Source organism: Taudactylus pleione, unplaced genomic scaffold, assembly GCF_031769625.1.
Source record: "Taudactylus pleione unplaced genomic scaffold, aTauple2 ptg000619l, whole genome shotgun sequence".
Classification (NCBI taxonomy): Eukaryota; Metazoa; Chordata; class Amphibia; order Anura; family Myobatrachidae; genus Taudactylus; species Taudactylus pleione.
Genome location: NW_028285021.1, coordinates 2,022,307 through 2,043,337, shown reverse-complemented (window position 1 = coordinate 2,043,337; position 21,031 = coordinate 2,022,307). Strand labels below are relative to the sequence as shown.

Sequence of the window (21,031 nt, the reverse complement as noted above, 5' to 3'; positions counted from 1 at the left end):
TCGTATATAACAGAATAGGCAACAATTCTATCATTCAATGCCATTTTGAGGCAATCAAGTATGTGCAAGTATGTCTCCACACGAAATTTCTCTCTTGCAGAAAATACGGTTTCTTCAGACTCCACGCAATCCACATTCCTTTTTTTCCTTCTTGTACGAGTTATTTTATAGTCTGATATACCACATGCTGCTTGTGCTTCCTTTTCCAAAGTATCAAAACTTTCACGTAGTGAATCTAAAAAGTAACCAAGAGATTCTAGTAAATCTACAGCAACCTTGAGATCAATAGTTGTGGATTGCAGTGCTTTGCTTGTTGTATTAAATCTGGATAGAATAGTGTTCCAGAAGTGACAGAGGAATGCGATTTCTAGCAAATCCATCGTCTGAGACAAAGTGTCAGCTTCATGTCTTGTAGCAGCAGGTTGTTGTTTATCATCAACAATTTCATCAAGGGCATCTTGAATATTTTTGTATCCTTTGGCTAAGGCAGCAGTCGCATCTGCACGAGCAGACCATCTTGTTTCTGAGAGATTCTTCACTGTGAGTCCTTGCTTTCCCAGATGTTTCATTAATACAGACCAACGATGGGTAGAGGCAGAAAAGAATTGGTAAATATTTGAAAGAAAACCAAAGAAGCTTACAGCTTCTACACAGCAATCAACAGCATTTGATCCAACAAGGTTTAAGGAATGTGCCGTGCATGGCACAAACACAGCCAAAGGATTAGATTCCTTCACCCTTGCTTGCATGCCAGAGTATTTTCCAGCCATGTTGCTTGCATTGTCCTAGGTCTGTCCACGGCAATCCATGATATCAATATTTTCGGACTTCAAGTATTCCAGCAAGTCTTCTGTGAGATCTGCAGCCTTATGACTATGAATCCTTAAAAATGTGAGAAAACGCTCAACTGGTATGCCATTCAACACATATCGTACAGTAACACTGAGCTGATCAGCATGGGTTACATCTGGTGTTGAATCAACCGACACTGAGAAATATTTAGAAAGTGAAATCTCCTTCACAATATGATTTGTCACCTGCTTTGCTATAATTTCAATAAACTCTTCAACAATTGTTGATGATAGATAGCCTGCATTACCGCGTCCACTGTTTCCAAAGTCTTGGATATGTTTTGCCAGAAAAGGGTCAAATTGAGCTATCAATTCTATGATCCCTAGAAAATTACCATTATATTTTGAACCAATGGTCTCATCACTCCCTCGAAACGCTAACCCTCTCTCTGCTAAAAATTTTACAACTGCTACAACTCTGCGTAGTACTTCACACCAGTATTGTTTTCTGTCCATGAACTGTCGTTCCATATAGCTGTCAATATGACTTGATTTTTCACCACGTTCACGGGCTTGCAAAATGCAGTTTCGGTGTGCATCACTATCTTCGTGGATTTTTATTTTCTCTTGTGCTTTTTTCCAGTAAGAGAATCCATCAGCAAGTGAGAACTTGTCTTTTCTACTTTCCATCAGTGTACAATAAGTACAGTAAATTGAACCCTTTGAAGAACTATATGACATCCATTTTCTGTGATGGACTACACCATTAGGCCGGCGTCCATAAAACATGGTGTTTTTAAAGAAACGATAATGTCCTTTTGGTCTGGCCGGAGAAGGTTTGTAGTAGCGTGAGGACTTGTGATATTTGTCAGACTCACATTTATTTTGACAGGTCTCTAATCCTTGTTTTAGCCAACAATCAACTGTTGCAGAGTTGATTGGAAACCACTCTGCAGGATCTGTTGATTGGCATTCACTCAGTCTAGTTAGAGCATAACTCTGGTCTTCATTACCTTTACTCGTTGAAGATACACCATGTTCTGTAAATTGCTGATTTTCATCATCATTGCCTTCAAAAGAACTAGGTTCTATTTCTTCACCTTCTTCATCAACAGATTTTGAAAGGATTGACTCCGTTCCTTTCTGATTACATTGTTCATTTGCTTCTGTTGAATGTGTACTGTGAATACTTTCAGGTCCACTGTCTTCACCTTCTTCAACAGATTTTGAAATATTTGACTCTGTACGCTTCAGATTACGTTGTTCAGTTATTTCTGTTGAATGGCTGGTGGGCAGTTCTGATGTGGTTGGACTGGTAGTAGAGATATTCGGTTGGAAGAAATAATTTAACTTAGGCATCTTTGCCAAGATTGCATTAGTACTTTGTTTCTTCTCTTTTGCATGTTTGCGCTTTTGAGCTCCTGATGCCAAAAGTCTTTTTGGCATTTTGAAGAACTGGAAAATAATTAGATAGATAGATAGATAGATAGATAGATAGAAATAGATATATAGCAAGGCAGCTTGATATTATTTTAGGTATGTATTTCTGCTAATAAAGATATTGGGTCTCATTCAGACCCGGTCGCAAGTGCTGAGCGCTCGCAACTGGGTCGATGTTTAGGCCCTGCGCACGCGCAGCGGCCGCACTGCGTGTGCGCAAGCCCCGGAGCAAGAGAGAAATTCTCTCGCTCCGGAGCTCACTACAAAAGGGGCGGCTGTCGATGTTGATCGACAGCTCGCCCCATTTTGTGGGCGGGGCGGGGGGGGTGGCTACGCACACAGAGGCGTTCCTGACGGAACGCCTGCCGTTTTGTGGGCGGCCGCACTGACATCAGTAGTGATGTCAGTGGGGAGCTTCCTGCTCGATCAGAGCAGGAAGCTCCCTGGAGCTTGCGGTTGCCGAGACCCAACCTTAGGGTCTCGTCGCAAGCCCCGATGGTCGCGATGGTCTTGGCCATCGCGAACATCATCCTGGTCGGTCGCTAAAGCTGTGGGTGGCAACCCACAGCTTAGCTAGCGACCAGGAGGCCGCACTAAAAAATACAAGCGGTCGCCCTCATTCAGAACGAGCGCTCGCTTCTTGCGAGCGCCTCTGAATGAGGGCCTTTGCTTTTTTAAAACACTGTGTGCTATTATTGTGTCTGACAGGGTCTAATGTATTATATCTAGATTTGCCTTGCACCAACAACTTCAAGGATTTACATACAAGTATTGCTGTATAAACACAACCACACTCTATAACATTCACACAATTACATTTTAGTGTAAGAATAACAAAGTTATAAGACTAATAAATACTAGTTATTATACATGCATATATACTACAGTATAACACTGGCTAAATGTTGCTAATAATTTATGTAACAAATATGTTTGGAGTGCCGATATCTTTTTCTGCATTAACGATAGCTAGATAGATAGATAGATAGATAGATAGATAGATAGATAGATAGATAGATAGATAGATATACAGTGCATCCGGAAAGTATTCACAGCGCGTAACTTTTTCCACATTTTGTTATGTTACAGCCTTATTCCAAAATGTAATAAATTCATTTTTCTCCTCAAAATTCTACACCAAATACCCCATAATGACAACGTGTAAAAAGTTTTTTTTGAGATTTGTTCAAATTTAATTAAAAAAAAAAACAACTTAAAAAAATCACATGTACATAAGTATTCACAGCCTTTTGCTCAATACTTTGTTGATGCACTTTTGGCAGCAATTACAGCCTCAAGTCTTTTTGAATATGATGACACAAGCTTGGTACACCTATATTTGGGCAGTTTCGCCCATTCCTCTTTGCAGCACCTCTCAAGGTCCATCAGGTTGGATGAGAAGCGTCGGTGCACAGCCATTTTCAGATCTCTCCAGAGATGTTCAATCGGATTCAAGTCTGGGCTCTTGCTGAGCCACTCAAGGACATTCACAGAGTTGTCCTGAAGCCACTCCTTTGATATCCTGGCTGTGTGCTTAGGGTCGTTGTCCTGCTAAAAGATTAACCATCGGCCCAGTCTGAGGTCAAGAGTGCTCTGGAGCAGGTTTTCATCCAGGATGTCTCTGTACACTGCTGCATTCATCTTTCCCTCTATCCTGACTTGTCTCCCAGTTCCTGCCGCTGAAAAACATCCCCACAGCATGATGCTGCCACCACCATGCTTCACTGTAGGGATGGTATTGGCCTGGTGATGAGCGATGCCTGGTTTCCTCCAATTAGAACGCCTGGCATTCACGCCAAAGAGTTCAATCTTTGCCTCTCATGGTCTGAGAGTCCTTCAGGTGCATTTTGGCATATTCCAAGTGGGCTGCCATGTGCTTTTTACTAAGGAGTGGCTTCCATCTGGCCACTCTACCATACAGGCCTGATTGGTAGATTGCTGCAGAGATGGTTGTCCTTCTGGAAGGTTCTCGTCTCTCCACAGAGGAATGCTGTAGCTTTGACAGAGTGACCATCGGGTTCTTGGTCACCTCCCTGACTAGGGCCCTTCTCCCCCGATCGCTCAGTTTAGATGGACGGCCAACTCTAGGAAGAGTCCTGGTGGTTCCGAACGTCTTCCATTTACAGATGATGGAGGCCACTGTGCTCATTGGGACCTTCTAAGCAGCAAATATTTTTCTGTAACCTTCACCAGATTTGTGCCTTGAGACAATCCTGTCTCGGAGGTCTACAGACAATTCCTTGGACTTCATGCTTGGTTTGTGCTCTGACATGCACTGTCAAGTGTGGGACCTTATATAGACAGGTGTAAGCCTTTCAAAATCATGTCCAATCGACTGAATTTACCATAGGTGGACTCCAATTAAGCTGTAGGAACATCTCAAAGATGATCAGTGGAAAGAGGATGCACCTGAGCTCAATTTTGAGCTTCATGACAAAGGCCGTGAATACTTATGTAAATGTGATATCTTAGTGGGGGGGGTTTTAAATGAAATTTGCAAAAATCTTAAAAAAAACTTTTTACACGTTGTCATTATGGGGTATTGTATGTAGAATTTTGAGGACAAAAAAGTGATGCGCTGTGAATACTTTCCGGATGCACTGTAGATTGATAGATAGATACATATGAGAGCGAGAGAGAAATCTGATAGAGTTAGAGACCAGAGAGAGATATGAGAGAGATATAGATATATGAGAGAGAGAGAGAGAGAGAGAGAGAGAGAGAGAGAGAGAGAGATCAAAAAGAAGCACAGGGGGCGCTCCATAGTGCATACAAGTTTTATTTATAATAAAATCTCTAAAAAAGCAGACTGCTAACAGTTATGCTTGTACCATTAAACGAACAGTGTGAGCTTAATACCACATGGCTCAATATACCACACTGGAGATCTCTCAACATAGCTGCACCTGCACCAGCCAGGGACACAAACCACAGCGCTGACTATCAGTAACAGTTGCAGCATGCCAGGACCATGTTTATCAAAGGTACAGGGAAGAAATCCGGGGCAAAATCGCAACTTCACTAAGCCACACCCTAATGCTTTTCCTTAAGAGCTTTGTAAGAGGGCTGGCTTGAATAACGTACACCATCTCTTATCGGCGCCAGCAACCAGTCACTACTTAGCACCTCATTAATATACAAAGCAGTAACATATGTCAAAATACAATTAAACACATCACCTTCATGTAAAACAAGGCTTCTCTGCACTTCCAAAACTTAAATATTTTCAGAGGTTGATAGTTAAAATGTATTCTGATATATAGGACCATAATTAACTGCTATAAGGAAAATAATCCTATTTAGTATTTCATTCTTATATTAAAAGCCAAATGACCACATTCTAACTCTACTAATATTGGAAATGTACTATAAACATTAACACAACTACTGTAGTTCAATTTCTATATTGTACAGTTTTCCTGTACACCCACATTTACATTACATTCACGTTGCCACTATACAGTACTATCTTATTTTCCATGGAAACGATTCAAACCATATACAGTATCTGAAGGACATTGGTGCTCATATACAGTCCCATACCGGATGTGAGGTTGGAATATTGGATTTGGAATATATAATGTATGTAACCAAGGAATCAGCATACTTTGAACATAGCACACGTCTATAATTTATATTTACACTCACAAACATAAATATTATATATAGCATACAGGTATCCTGTAGAAAGGAAGAGGCTGCACTCCACAGACTTTAGTCTGTATAAAATAGTATAAATCTGTATTAATAGTTAACGTTATTTCAAGACCTCTAAGGGCTATTTCACCAGGTTTTGCCCAGCCGGCACAAAAAACTGTCCAAAGCTGGACGTTTTTTTTCAGGCAATCAGTGCCTTTCACATGTAAGGGCTTTAAGCCATTTTTACTGTGTGGTTGGTTTTTTTAATGCAGTAGGCATGCGCAGCAGCAGATCGAGTTGTGGGCGGGTACAAGCCGGTGTGTGTGAAAGGCAACATTGTAATTTGTGCCTTACTTACATGCAGGAATGGCACGGACACGACACGGCAGCCGTCCTTGTCGGTGGATATTCCCAGTTGTAACACGGCGACCGTGCTGTCTGAAAGTACCCACCCGCTTCCATGTTTAATTAAATTTTACAGCTGGCAAAACTGGCAGGTGTGAAATAGCCCAAAGGGTCTTTTCCTCAGGGTACAGATTTACACTAATTTAAAAGTTTGTGGAGTGATGCTTCTTTTTTTTATACAGGATACCTATTTGCTTCTACTAAAGTAGGAGGGCACTACAGCATACTGTTTCTTTTCCAGAGTGCCAAACTTCACATATATAGGGGCTTAAGTATCAAGCCATTTTTTACATAAAATTATGCAGAAACTGTAGTTTCTTAGTTTCAGCATAATTTTATGTAGTGTACCTTTGTACTAAAAGCACAATGCAGGAGATTTCACAGAAATCTCCAGCAATGTGCTAATTAGCGCTTCAGATCGTAGTCTCCATTATTATCAATGGGAACTACAACCTGCTCCGTATGTACTAAACTCCAAAAAGCAAAACTTTTCGGAGTTTAGCACCAGTAGTTTACACCATTCTCAGATGGTGTAAACTACTGTAAGCCTCCAGGGGCAGGAGAGAGATCTTTCTATCTCTCCCCTGCAGCCCCCGGCCGGCTACCGAAGCTGACACTGCCCAATCTTTTTCCCTTCTTTGACAGATTTCCCCTAAATGCCGGGGATATAACTCGCAGGAATAGCGGTTAGTGCAACGCTGTCCCTGCGAGTTCCCCGTTGTACATAGCGAGGATATTTTAATTAAAAATTAAAATATCCCCTGCGAGTTGGATCGATAATAATTGCGGCAGTACCGCAATTATTGAAATGTTGTTCGAGACTCACAATGTGTAGTGGCTGACATTGCACAGGTGGTCTCTTGTCAGGGGTATAGTAGGTATTACCGCCGGCCGCATGGCCGATGGTTCAATTCCCGACAACGGCAACCCGGCAGGGGTGAAGATCCCGATCGTTACAAATGGTAAGTATTAACTAACCTAATTTTACCCCCTAAGCCTAACCCTAACCCCCCCCAAGTGCCTAACCCTAACCCCCCCCCCCAAGTGCCTAACCCTAACCCCCCCTTCTCCACAGCCTAAACCTAAGTCTCTCGGGGGGGTGCCTAACCCTAACCTCCCCTCGGGGGTGCCTAATCCTAACTCCCCCTTCCCATAGCCTAAACCTAACCCTCCTGGGGGTGTGCCTAACACTAAGTCCCCCCCCCGGGAGCCCCTAACCTAACCCTCCCCCTCCGTGGCTATTCGGTATGCCGAGCGTCGGTCTTCTGGCGTAGGTCTAATTACAGGCGTCGAGTTTTCGACGCCTGCCTTTAGTACCTTGCCGGGATTAGAGAGTCAGGAAGCTGGCGGTTGCCATTTACACCGTTTGCTTCCTGACAACATCCCCTTCTCAGATAGAATATGTATGTATGTATATATATATATATATTTTTTTTTAATTATTTATATATTCCCTTGACAAAAGGACCGGAGTGTCCTGAAACATTGGCTAGATGGATGCATAATGCGTTATTTTCACCTGCTTATATATAGATATTTAATATTATATATATATATATATTATATATATACGGAGATAGGGTGCGGCACTTAGTACAATAATCAAGCAGAGACACGGTAATAGAAATCAACGTTTCAGTGTTGGACAAGTTGATTGCTATTACTGTGTCTCTGCTTGATTATTGTACCGAGTGCCGCACCCTATATCCGTATATGCCGCTTTTCTGCTATGAGGGCACCGGTCAGGAATATCCTTATTGCCTGGAGTGCAGGACCATTTGCATGTTAATAATATATATATATATCTCTATACTGTATATACCTATATATATATATATATATATATATATATACATACACACACATACATATATATATATATATTTATATATACACACACACACTCACACACTTGGCAAGTATACATAATACATTGCATCATACCAGTGAGTGCCGGAATTCCAAATTTACATATACACATACATAAAATAAATATATATATATATATATATTTATTAATATATATATATATATATATATATATACATACACACACACACACACACACACACACACATTTAAAACCAATGGACCCAGTGCCTTTATTTAATTCATTTTTATTTGGTTTAAAAAAAAAACTGTTCAACACTGTCTCTTACTTTTTTTCTTTTATGATGAGATGCTGACAGCCGGTCTTGTCCTCAACAGCTGAACTGCTGCATTTTCCACCTGCACGCACCCCTGTGCATCCATATGCGGCTGTAGCTGCACAGCGTCCGCACCTCCCTTTCAAGTCCTGCCCTCTTCTTCCCTGCAGTCTACGCGCGACGCCAGCCAGTTACTGCACAGGCTGCAACAACGTAGTTTGTCATTGGTCCATCTCCTGCCTGGCAACCCAGTGCTGCTCTGCGGCGCCGGCGGGGGCTGTCAGGATGGTGTTTAAACAGTGAATGGCCGGCTGCTACTGGGCTGGCCTGGCTGCCGTTTCACCTGTGCTGTTAAACGCGGTGGCGGCCCGGAGGGATAAATTGGATCTGATCTGCGGCTGGTAGCGGGGGGCCCTCTCTGAGGGGGACCCGGGGGTATGTGCCCCCAATGCCCCCCCGTTAATCCGGCCCTGAACGCAGGCGTGCCTGAGTGTTTAAACACCGTTTCAGAGGCATGCATAATTAAGAGGCAGCATCATAGTACACGTCACCTGGTTGTATTTCACACTGAAGTGATTGTAGTACTTGCGGTAGGATGTAGTCAACCTCAAGCGATGCGATCGCATCCGATGGTACCTGATGTACCGATGGTTTCATGCACTTCCTGGAGATGACGTCCACAAGTGGGCGTCTTAAGACCGGCTGGGGGGCGTCTGCATACTAAAGTGATCGCACGCCAAGACATAGTGGGCGTGCTTATGCCTTGCCGTTCGATCGCCTGCCTTGCTGTCACTTGGCTGAATTTGCATACGCATGGTGCGAGCAAGTCTGAATCAGCTCCTGTGTTCCAAATCTCGAGTCAGACCCAGGATTTAGGTGTAAAAGCAGTATAGCTGTCATTTATAATGTTAGCCTATATTAGTTTATCTTTTTATGGGGTACAGGCTGATTTCCCCATTTTCTCTACAAAAATGCGTCTTTTCCGCTTGTGCAATAGGATAGCCCGATAAACGGGAGCGCACATACATGCGAAAAGTGACATATTAGGGCGAAGTTAGATAAGTTTCCACATGCAAAAATTTCACATTTTCGTTGCTAATTGATTACCGGCCATAGGACCTGATTCAGAGTTAGGAATAGAGTAAGAAAGAGCAAGTAACTGATATCTTGGACAAATCCGTAAGATTACGAACTACTGTGTACAATATGATACACATGTATGCATCTTATCGTATGATCGTAACGATCAATCGTACACCATTTGACCACATCGTATGGAGAATTTCAAGGGAAATCGTACAACACATCTTACCAACATAAAATCGCACCGTGTATGGCCGGCATTAGATTTGGGAGGGGTGTGTCCAAGCTGACATCAGTATTGCAGTGTAAAAATAAAGCTGCCCAGAATTTGTGGGCTACATGCAAAAGCAGCTAATATTTACCCCACATACAAAAGAAAATGATTTATTTGCACCCCTTGCATTGCACCATGGTTTGTCCAGGTACACAGTTACTAGCTATTTCTTTCTATATTTCCAACTGTGAATCAGGCCCATAGAGCACTATTGTTTATGGTACAACTAAAGGCATAACCGTCCAATAATCACATATTAGTAGAAGGATCAGGTGGTTTCTGATTGGGAGAACATTACCATTTTGCCATTTTATGATATACAGAATTATTTTTCTACAGTATGCATTAAGATAGAATAGATACACATAATAAAGTTATGAAACTTACTACTCCATAGCTGCCCCGGCCGATCTCACGTCTGATGTTGAACCTCTTTGTGTAATGAGAGGCGTCCCCGGGGCAGGCTGGTGCGGTGCTGCTTGGTCCTGGTGTAGTAAGATACGGCACAGATTATTCATTTGTTGTTTAACAGGATATAAGCAAACAAAAACCTAATCTACAATAATAGATCAACAAAGTAGCGCTCAGAACCTGTTGAAAAATAGGATGCGTTGTTTGTAGGTGTAATAAAAGCTGATAGGTACAAAGAGAATCTAGTATTTTAAAGCTTTATTTCCGAAATAGGTAATCAAGGGCTAAAAATTGCTAAATATAAATAGAATTTGGTGTGTGACCATTAGAAAAAGAAAAAAGATAAAAGCAAACACTAGGGTTAAAAGTTAATTGATGAGGAAGCAGGAACCGGAGACCATGAAGCTCGCAGTTAAATGGCAGATCTTTTGAATAATGTCAGTGTTGGTGCGGTGTCCCGCACTTAGAGTGTGGATAAGGCTGCTGATAGATGTAGACAGCTGATATTGTTGCTTGCGTGTTCCCGGGGTAAGTAGTACGGACCCTTGCCTAAGTATACAGAGGTGTGTGTCCAAACCCGTGTGTGACCACGGAATACGTCCGCAGACCCCCCGCCAGTGCTAGGTGGTCTACGGTGCGTCCCGCCGGCCTGCAACCTGGTATGCAGTAGGAGGGGGAGAAACGGCTTTGGTGCTGTGTGCCGACCGTCGTAATCCCTGCCTCCACTGTGGACTCACCTCTCAGAGACTCGGCAGAGTCCGCTCTTCCCCTTGCCGGCGTGTTGTATTCGCGTCCTCTCTCCTTCAGGTTTCTCTCGTCAGGTACTGCCGCGTCTGGATTCCTCGTCGGGCGCCGTGTAGTTGGGTACTGGATAGCTGCGGTGTTCGGTTCCTTCCTCCGTGGGTATGTGTGGCCAGGTTCTGAGCGCTACTTTGTTGATCTATTATTGTAGATTAGGTTTTTGTATTTAACTCAGGAGGAAAGGCACCCATCCTGAAAGTGCGGCTCACCTCTAGCAATCACCCTTTATCCGGTGCGCAATATTTATTTACCATTTTTTAACAGGATATAAGGACACAGTAAGATGATGATAACAGTAACCTTCAGCTCATGAATGTACTTTCAATGTACACAGTGCTCCCAAATTTTGTCTTTATAAGCCTTTTTACTCTTTACTTCATTCTTAAATACAAAATAAAATAATCTAGGGGCCTGTGTGTACGTACATGTATGTGTGTACGTGTGTGTGTACACATGCTCCGCACTAACCTAATTACACTCCAAACTGTATTTCATTTAAATTTAGGGAAAGATTTTCTCTTTTTTTCTTTGTAACTCTCTTTATGTGAATAACTATAGAAATCCTCTATATATAGGAACATTTTCAACATAAAACTTTGCCAATGTAAAATGATGAAGTAAATTGGGTGTACGTAAACTACATTGTGTGTCCCTCTGATACTGCTGGGGCCCTACACCTGCCCCATACTAATGTGTGTTTTGCCTGATGTAACCTCCTTCCCCTCTCTACCTGGTCTCTGCTGATCTCTGTGTGATTCTTTCACATTGCTCTCCGCTTTCTTCTTCTTCTCCACCTGGGATTCCTCTTCTCTCCATTTTCTTTTCCCGCTCCTCTTCCCTTGATGATGTTCAGGGCGCGACTTCTTCTTTTCCGGCTCCATTGGTCCCTTCTTTGCTCGCTCTGGTGTTGTCTCTCTACTATGGTGAGTCCTTCTGCTCCTCTTCCTGCTCCTATTCCCTTGATGGTCTTCAGGGCGCGACTTCTTCTTTTTTGGCTCCATTGGTCCCTTCTTTGCTCGCTCTGGTGTTGTCTCTCTATGGTGAGTCTTCCTGCTCCTCTTCCTGCTCCTCTTCCCTTGATGGTCTTCAGGGCGTGGCTTCTTCTTTTCCGGCTCAGTTGGTCCCTTCTTTACTCGCTCTGGTGTTGTCTCTCTATGGTGAATCTTCCTGCTCCTCTTCCTTCCGGCCATGGTCTCAGTCTTCTGCGCTGGCTGCTGCTTCTTCCCAATGGGCTCCATCTTCTGCAGAGACGTCCAATTGGATCTAACTGCCGCTCACAACTATGAAAGTAAACAACTGTTGCCATGACTACAGGTGCATGATGTCAGGCCATGGAGTCATGTGATGTGACCAGCTTGCTGCTCTCTCATAAACACTGTAACATACTGTATATACTATCAGTGACCATCTGTGTATGATGGGTAGAGAAATTTGTGGATGGATAAACTTTTATTTAGTGTACTTTGAAGATGAAGTCAATGTAATTTTCACATTATTTTTGCATTATTTCAAGCTGATCCCATGTATATAATAAAATAGATGGTTAAACCTGCGCCCTCTATGCAGCAGCTAGTTAATTCAAAAGTAAGCTGGGCAAACCCTAAATTACCCCACTGATACATACATTAAAAAAACAATAATATGAAAAAACCAGCGCTTAATAAAGCAAGCTTTAGTAGATTACTGCTTTAACACGAGACTCCTTGAGTTTGGAACAATGTATCTCTGTAGTAAACACTGAAATGAGACTTAAGGGGCCTATGCATTAGCAGATAAATTTGAACGATGGACGATTTATCGCTCAGTCGTTCAATTTATCTGCTAATGGATAGGCTCTGAATGATCAAAATGCGCACTCCCGCGGCCGACAAATTTGGTCTTTTGTCTCTCCAACATGTTGGTCAATTATTGTTTATTGTTGACAGATATTAGAAATATCTGTCGTGGTAAACGACAAACGATATTTTAATGCAAATAGAAACATAAAAAAAAATCCACTCCCAGAATGATGTCATGCAATATCGTTCGTTGTTCGTCGTTTGAAAACACATGACAGATATCTGTCACAGCAGCCCAAGGAATTTTCAAAAGATAAATCTTTTGTCTTTCATCTTTTGAAAGGATCTGCTAATGGATTGGCCCCTTTATATAAACAATCTGTGGTAAGTTTACTAAGATTCGTTTTGGTCCCAACGTGTCCCATTTTTCAACGGATGTTTTTTCACTTTTAAAATGGGGTATTTACCAAGCTCACGCTTTTGACAAGATTGTTTTGTTTGATGGTGTATTTGATCAATCCTGTCCATGTCCCCACAAAAGCATAACCAGCCCCGGACTGGTCAGCCAGTCCTGGTTCCGAAAATTATGGGGAACAAAATGTGTAGGGTTCCATCATAATTTAGGAACCAGCACCTGCCTGCAGGGCCAGTCCTGGTTTTAAATACAGTGGGAAAAAAAATGCGTAGGGGTCCCCTTATATTTAAAACCAGCATCAGACCCAAACCGACCGGTGTGTAATGCCACAGCCAGGAGATCCTATTACTGGGTTTCCATGGCCAAAGCATTCACACCCCAAGCCAGTCAGGCCAAGCCGGGGATCTCAGGGGAGGTAGGGGCCCCCACAAGAAGGGTTCCCTCCTCCCTCCCGAGCACCACAGGCTTGGCCTGAAGCCTGGGGCTCTTCCCCGTACCCTTGGAGAGGTGGGTATGGGGGTAATAATGTGTTAAATATTTGTAAACTATTGTATTTTACAGTGGAACTACGGTGCCAACATGCCTGCTCTTTGACACTTGTGGAACTACAAGTGCCAGCAGGCGTCTGACACCTGTACCCTCACTGTAAAATAGAAAAAAAAAGACAGAACACACACCGTATATAGAATAACTTTATTGGACACCTACCTATCCCATTCACACATACTTACCTGCTGCCAGATATTCTGTCCCCTTGTCCCATAGATACCAGAAAAGAAGATCCTATAGTCACCTCTATCCTCGCGCTACTCTCCGTAGCATCCCAGTACAAGTATTGCTTTGTGTGTAGTCACACATAGCAATACTTCGCGAATGACAGGTGATGGGCCTCCTCGGGAATTCCAATGGCCCGCCAGCCAATTGGAGGCCGCTTTACATGTAGCAGCCGCTCATTGGCTGGGACCCACGTGTAACAAGCTGACAAGCAGATCGCGTATGTATTAGTTTCAACTTACACGGACCTTTCCTTGCTCCCTTAGAGGACTGCAGCTTCACAGCGCAAGTGTTGTTTGCGGTCTCTGCACAAGTTTTAACACCTCCGGTAGTTTCAGGACCTTTACTTTTTTATGTATTCATTCTCTATACGGCCTTTTGTTTTTTTTTATGCAATATTATGTGAATAAATTAGCTTTTCCCTACATTTGGATCTGTCTCTGACTGTGATAACAACAAACAAGATGAAAGAAACCTAGATATGAATACGGGACAGAATGCTTATGTAAGTGTTGCTATTTTTTATATCTTCTTGTTTCCTACCCATTTGAGGAAAAGATACCTTGATGTGTATTCGAGACAGAATGTTTATGTAAACCTAGATTCAGTGTGTTTACTACAGAGATACATTGTTTCAAAATCAAGGAGTTAAAGCAGTAATCTACTGAAGCTTGCTTTATTACTTGTTCATTTTCACATTATTGTTTTTTTAATGTATGATCCCATGTACATGTTCCTAAGTTGTTGTTTTTTTTAAATCTATTTATAACAGCAGAAATGGAACATAGGTCAAAATGTACATTAGTTTATGTTACCTGCATGGTAACTAATTCACCACGATAACACAACAGAAGACAGGTCCCCAGGACCACCCTGCTGGGCAGAAGAAGGCAATAATTGAGGTTATGGTGGCCATTGTGGTTTCCACTTATAAGTAAATCTAGTGAAATATAAGGCTGATGACTTTTGGTTGTATCAGTATAGGGGCAGTCCCACCAAGAGCCGCGCTGGGCCCGGGTAAAAAGGGGTGTGGTCTCATTGCCGGCTGCGTGGCCATGCCCCCCTTAGGTAAAAAAAAAAGTTTTGAAGCGCACTGACAAGGGGGGTGCAGTGAGTCCCCTCAGCCCAGCGCATAACCAGTGGGGTTAGCGATCAGTGTAGAAAACAGTCTCTTATTATAGGTAAGGGTATAGATGTATCATGTCACAATATTCCAAGTTGTATCAATGTCAAAGAGATAAAGGAGAGATATATAGTGCAATACGTATGGATAAATCAACGTTTATTTATAATTAGTGTAATACTCATAGGTTCATAATAAAAACCAAGTCATTTGAGTTGTTTACACATAAAATAACAGTGAAATGCAGACAAGTGGTATAGTTTTCATAATAATCCTGGTATGCAATAAGGATGGAACCGTACCGTGTATAGCCAGGTGCCACGTAGAGAGTATATTGGGAAGTATGCGGATTACTTCCCTCCTCCCTTCAGGCAGAAAGCTGCTGGGGATGTCCACAGTAGGTTCAATAAATCCATTAGATAAAAGCAACGCGTTTCGAGTTAGAAAACTCTTCCTCAGGGTGATATGGGCTTATCTGCTGCTGGTCTGCTATTTAAGGTTCCTGTGATCCGGAAGTTCAAACCCAGAGAGTTAATTGATGAACTAACAATATGTATATAATTTCAGATTTACTTATATATAATTGTGCAAATTTGGGCCTCCGGCGGAAGTGGCATCACGGACTTCTCCTTTAATGCCCGCGTATTTACATTGTGCGTGAAACCAATGGCCTACTTTCCCTAGTAGCTGGGGGACTTAAATTGGAACATATTAATACTACTGTGCAGACTTACATGTCCTGCACAGTTACCGCCAGACCGGATGCCACATTCGGTCCAGTCCGGAGGTGACGTGGCGGACTCCATCTGAAACCGGAAGGAGGAGGTGTATTGTCTATCCAAAAGGGAACTATCAATCTTAGTATTAGGTGTTACAATAAACATATGCCCCATGAGTATTTACAATGAGACAAGCACATAAACTGGAGCCCCACCGGAAATAAACAAATGTAAACATCCTTTTAACATAAAAATACACTTTGTATGAAAGAAACTGCAAAAATGCTGCAATATTAAAAACATGAATAATAAATAATGTGTGTTCCAATCTTGCATATATAAGAATAAGGGGTAAATTTACTAAAGTGAGAGTTTTTAGAAGTGAGTTTTAAAAGTGATGTTGCCCATAGCAACCAATCAGATTCTACTTCACATTTAACTAGCACCTTTTAGAAGATAATAGCTAGAATCTGATTGGTTGCTATGGGCAACATCACTTTTAAAACTCATTTCTAAAAACTCTCACTTTAGTAAATTTACCCCTAATAGCTAAAACAATGAAAGTAATATACATATTTAAAACTCAGTAGACGTTTTCTTATTTTCTAATAGTCCTCCCTATTTTCACTGTATACTAGAAGAATGTTTATCAAGATATTACAATTTTAATTAATTTCTGTTTTATACAGTGATACAACATGAACACAGATCTAATATAGGTACTTTACTTTATGACCGAAACAAAACACCTAAAATACAAAAAAATATATATACAACTAATTTGTAATCCAAAGAAGTTGGTAAGTAGAGGAAAATTAATTATAAAAACCACTTCAACGCAAAGTCTTTATTAAGACCATATGGTGTAATCGTGTCCAATCTAAAGATCCAGGACATCTCGGCTTTTGCCAACATACTCTCTACAGTACATCTCTATCTTTGCATGTGGCTTTAACTGTCTGGATACCTAGAAATTGCTTGATATTTTTGTTGTTGCATCCATGTGTGGTTTTAAAGTGCAGTGCTAAGTTATGGGTTTCTAGGCCCTTTTTTATATTATTTGCGTGTTCCATAATGCTGGTTTTCAGGGCCCTCGAATTGTGCGGCCTACATAGAAAAGTCCAACAAAATATTCCACCAGATAGATGACGTTGCTGGTGTGGCAGGTGATAACATTTTTATTTGATATTGTTTATTTTTAACAACAACATTTTTAAATTTAGATATTTTACTCTGTACTAATTTACAAAAATGGAATGTGCCGCACATATGGAAACCTTCTGTTCTTACTGGATAGTTATGGTCAAAAGGTACAGGGCACTCTTCACCAGATGAGTTTTTAAGTTTGGTGCCCTTCTATATATACATTTTGCAACAGGGGGAATCAAATCTTTAACACTGGATCCATTTTCAAGATATACCAGTGTTTCGTGACTATAGATTCCAATTTTTTATGATTGGCACTATATGTAGAGATAAAGGCAAAATCATAGTTTATATTATTCTTGTTTTTCATTTGGTTTAAAAGGTCCCCTCTTTTCATATTTGAAGCTTCTCTTATTACTTTATCCAGATCTGTCTCAGCGTATTCTTGTATACAAAATCTTTTTATTAATTTTCTCACTTAATTCAATTAATTCTTTATTATCACTACAGTTTCTTTTCAGGCGCAATAATTGGCCCTTGGGTATCTCTTTTAACCAATTCTTCTGCCCCTGCCCACTCACTGTTTAATAAGCTGGATGGTGCTATAAAACACAATTTACATAATTCTCTCATATCCCCGCCCACTTTGCAGCAATGTAAGTGCCCTTCTGAGAGAACTGCCAGCTACCGAGGGAGTCTCCAGGACATTTGTAGTGATCATTTCTCCCATTTATCTCCATTGGTGATCTGTAACTAGCTGGGGTAAATTTACAAAGCGACACTTTTCAAGCCACTGTGTCTTTGGCAGTGTTGTCCTCTGGATCTACAGGGACAATAATATAAAAATAGAAACCAAGCCTGGTTTCCTATTTAATATCATTGCTTCATTAAAACTAGTTTCCAAAAATGCTGCTGCATTGAAAAGCGCAACTTACAAAATGTATTCTGCCATGCTACTTAAACTAGCATTGAGATATCTTATGTACCTTGAATTACTTTTGTGTATTAGGTCTCGGGCAATTAATTTACTTCTATGGGCAAAGGAAACTTCATGTTGCAGGACTCAGAGTATCATTAATGATAGAATAGAGATATTGCTCTTCAGAGTGCCTACATTGGGGCAGCTTTATGCACTAAATCCAGCAGGAGGGCTGGTCTTAGGGCCTTATTTAGAGATGGTTCCTAAAGAAGCCGCTCTTGCAAAGGTGTTTGAGGGAATATGCAAATGCTAATCTCAGCCTTCTCTTTGTGCTCCACTGTGCGATGGGGTGTACGAGCGGTGAGGCGCCCTTTTTGAGGCTCTGTGGTCTGTGCATTTGCGATAGAGTAAACTGACCCTTACTGCAATCACTTTAGGCCACCTCCCAGTCTCCACCTTGATAGGCCCAGGGATCCCAAACCCCTTCTCAAGTGTTAGCTGTACCGAACGCAATTGTGACCATTATCGCACACATTGGTTCACACGTGCGCAGTAAGGGTTTTCTAGAGCTTGTGCACACGCAGTACCAACACATCGCTCAGCTATGTAACTATCGGCACTGCGTCCATCTCCATATCAGGCCCTTTGTCTGAAGGGGACTTGAGACAAAATAAAACAACGAGACACATTATTTCTTAATTAGACTTAATCAGCGGATAAAAGTATCTTAACATGGAGATATTTATAGTGGAAATTAGAGTGGGACAGTAAGCATACTTACTTACACTATGAATGACTCTCACATTTATATATACAGTATTTATGCCCCCTTAAAACGAAACACGTTGGAGCACTGAATAATTTTTCCTGGATACTATTTGAAAGCTAAAAAAAATGTTGTTCTGTGGCGCACAAAAAAATCAGCAATATTTAAAACTTCACTTTTATTTACATGTCAATAAAATGTACAAAATGGACAAGCAAAATATTAGAGAAAATATACAAAAATATTATGACATAAAATATGTGACTAAATAGAAAAAAAAATAAAAATAAAGTGCAATTAAAACCCAATCTGTGTCCCGTTGTGATTCATTTACATTTGTGTGTATTCTTCCAAAGTGCTCAAGAGTGAGAGCAATGGGATGATATCACTAAAGTGTGTCATGCCAGGGTCTGCTTAATGTAGCTGTATTATATCTACTCAATAATAAAGGTTATTTATAATGATGTATTTATTCTCATAAAGTAACCTGTTAGTACATACTCCACTGGTGAAAAATCATAGTCAAATGTACTTCATAGTATAGTGGTAGTAGAGAGGGTCAAATATATTATGCACTATGTCGTTCCGTGAGAGTTTAGCTACAATTTAGCCTAATCCGTCGTCCTATTTATTCATATGTAGATATTTCCACTGAAATATATGCACAGACCGTTCTCTGAGAAGATGAATTTGTAGACCAAACTGAGTCGTATGTAGGTTCTTATGTATTCTTGTTGGGTCAAATATATTGCAGACCCTAAATTTGACTATTATATGTCCTATTTACCTCATTTATTTGGGCATATAAGTTCTTATGGAATATAATGGCTGGGTATACAGATCTTCCATATACGAACTATTTGTTGTTACTTCAATTCATTTTTATTCATAGAAAATATAGGGCCTGATTCAGAGCCTCTCGTAAGCGGCAGTACGCTCATTCCGAGCGATGTTCGCACTTCTGCGCATGCGTACGGTTTATAATACACATGCGCGAACCTGTCAGTGCGGCCGAAAATCGTTTGTTCGCTATATAGCGAGTGCCTGCTATTTTGAGTGACAGGAGGAGGCGTATATGGGTGGTAACAGGAGAAGGTGCTTGAAAACGGGGAGTGGAATTAAGAACGCAGGCGTGCTTAAAGGTCAAAACGGGCGTTTTATGGGTGTGCATAATTACAACAGCAGCGTCATTGACCACGTCACCTGGTTGTTTTATAGTCAAAACTGCTCGCAAGATTGTGGTAGGAAAAACCAACCCCAAGAATAGCGAGCAGTTCATACGCTGTTCGATGTACTCGATTAATCTAATAAATAGCAGACATGACGTATGATGCGAGCGGCCAGGGGGCGTATTTTTCAAATAAACTTCCGCAAGTTTTGTTCGCTCGTTCAGACATGGAGGCGTCAACAGACCGCAAAGAGCGAACGGATCATTTGAATAGCCACCTCCTTTTTCTGAACGAGCGAGCGCTAATTGCGTCCGGCTCTGGATCAGGCCCATAATGCAGAAGTTTTAATTTAGTAGCAAGTTGGCTGTCCCTATTGTAAATTAGCATACAGTTCTTACATTATATCTGAAGACCCAATAATACAACTATTATTTATATATTAGTGATACATGCTTGTTTTTTTTAAATAATTATATATACCGTTTTCAGACCCATATCTTTATTTGTTTGTCACTCTTTGTCTTTGGACACATACATGCAGTGTATATCTCCCTATAGTGCTTGCTGACATGAATTCTTATTCGTAATCAATATTGTTTGTTGTATAAGAGTACTAATTCACTTATACATCTAATTCTTTATATATTATATAAGGAGAACATATTGTTTATGTAGTCCCCCACACTTATATTATTGCATGAGGAATTAATCATTCACCTCCTTCTGAGCGTACACTAATGTTGCCAGAATCTGTGGTTAATTGTTACATCTGGGGTTTATCTGATGTGGAAAAAATGTATTTCAATCCTAAGCACCCTGGAGAGTCTCTTATACTATTCTACCCTGTGCAGAATCTTCCCGTTTTACTTTCTATCCTGGTTACACATGATAAATACACAGCGGTGCCCACTGCGTTATTCATTTAAAATATGTGTTGTTTATTTATCATGTGTAACCAGAATCAGACCAATCAGTATTACAGCCTCCACTAACATTGCTAGACTGTCTGACAGGACCCGTGAGCCGGGGGAAGCAATGGGCGGCTGAATGTGGTCCCCCAGTTCGTCGCACAGCACTGAGGGAGATGTCATGGCGTGTCACCCAACATATTGCAGGAGCCAGGGGTGGAGTGAAGGAGCCGGCGCATCATTAGCGATGTGTAACATGCATTGCAGCAGGCGCCAGCAATATGGATTTTATGGTGGTGCTGACAGTGGAAGAACATGGCCTG

The 21,031-nt window shown here is 41.3% G+C and overlaps 1 protein-coding gene across 4 annotated transcripts in view; it reads right to left on the bottom strand.

Moving 5' to 3' along the window:
- Positions 1-21,031, bottom strand: part of LOC148479642 (protein kinase C delta type-like) — a 56,163-nt gene that overhangs the window by 33,399 nt on the left and 1,733 nt on the right. The window contains exons 1-2 of one of the 4 annotated variants that reach the window (XM_088454483.1): positions 15,384-15,445; positions 10,167-10,264 (exon numbers count right to left, since the gene is read on the bottom strand). The exons of 1 other annotated variant lie outside the window; for it this stretch is intronic. The gene's annotated coding sequence lies outside the window, so the exon portion shown is untranslated. Of the gene's footprint in view, positions 1-10,166; positions 10,265-14,773; positions 14,830-15,383; positions 15,446-21,031 lie in introns of those variants that run through there. 2 more of the 4 variants (XM_088454482.1, XM_088454481.1) reach the window with 2 other exon arrangements.